This window comes from Octopus bimaculoides, chromosome 7 (genome assembly GCF_001194135.2).
Source record: "Octopus bimaculoides isolate UCB-OBI-ISO-001 chromosome 7, ASM119413v2, whole genome shotgun sequence".
NCBI lineage: Eukaryota > Metazoa > Mollusca > Cephalopoda > Octopoda > Octopodidae > Octopus > Octopus bimaculoides.
Window position 1 is genome coordinate 50,597,716 of NC_068987.1, and position 1,277 is coordinate 50,598,992.

General features: G+C 35.7%; 1 long non-coding RNA gene across 1 annotated transcript in view; it reads left to right on the top strand.

Moving 5' to 3' along the window:
- Positions 1 to 289: 289 nt before the first annotated feature.
- Positions 290 to 1,277, top strand: part of LOC106871072 (uncharacterized) — an 8,564-nt gene continuing 7,576 nt past the window's right edge. Inside the window, exon 1 of the long non-coding RNA XR_001409623.2 lies at positions 290 to 504. This is a non-coding gene — a long non-coding RNA (uncharacterized LOC106871072). The remainder of the gene's footprint in view (positions 505 to 1,277) is intronic.

The following is a 1,277-nucleotide window of genomic DNA, read 5'->3' on the forward strand; positions in this document are numbered from 1 at the left end:
TAAGTAAAAAATTTCTTATTCTGTACTTTACCGATGTAATAACTTGTCCTGATTTATAATCTTCAGAATATTATTTCTCTTGCTCGCATTTTTCCATGTAATACATATATATACGACGGGCCTCTTTCAATTTCCGTTTCACAAGACTTTGGTCAGCCCGAGGATACCACGATCTCATTACATGGGATTAAAACCGGAACCATGTGGTTAGGAAACAAGCTCATTACAACACAGCCACGCCTGCACCTATATATATATTTATACACACGTGCGCGCCCCCCCCCACACACACACTCACACTTACGTATATTACATTATTAACTTTAGTTTTATCACAAGAAAAAAAAAATCATGACATTCCCTCTATCGCTTAAAATAACATCACTACCACTACCACTACCACATTCATTGCACCAAAGTAGTTTGTTTTAGTATTCCTATATAAAGGAGGACAAATTTAGGATGTAAGCTCATTGCATTATGCCCTTGTTTCACTGACGCTTGGTAAGTATGATAAATTTTACTGTTTTGAAGGTTGTTATCAGTCCTTAAGCACAGCAACTCACTTTATCTCTTTCTTGATCTCTCTTCATGTATGTGTGTGTGTGTGTATATTCATATACAGGGTGCGATGGGTAAATTATCACCATTTCATATTTTTAATTTCGCGCATGCGTATGGTTTGTTTTTGCTTTTGTCAGTATAGTAGGGTCAGTTGGGCATCGTCTGTGAGAAAAACAGCTCTATGATGCAATCTAACCTGCCAGAAATTTGGAAACGACATGCTCTACTGCTTGGCCTTTGCACCGGAAGCTCCAATACGAACATTTCAGAGTGTTTGGGCTTCAATCTGAGGACAGTGCAATCTGAGGACATGTACCGAGAGTGATAAAAATCAAACATCCAGCCAACATAATTGTGTTGAATAAATTTACTCTTTAGTATTTCAAAATATTCTTATGTAATTTTGGTACGTATATCTGTTAAAATGAGATGTCACTGCTATTTTTATTTTTGCGTAATTTAGACGAGTTTATTCACCTCACCCTGTATATATATGTATATGCATGTAATATATAACATATATATATGTATTATGTATGTATGTTTGTATGTATGTACATTTGTCTATATCCGAATATAGATATATGTGTGCTTATATGTATGTTATATGTATGTTTATATACATATATGCATTGAGTGAACTCTCTCTCTCCACACACACACACACACACACACACACACACACACACACACACACACACACACACACACAC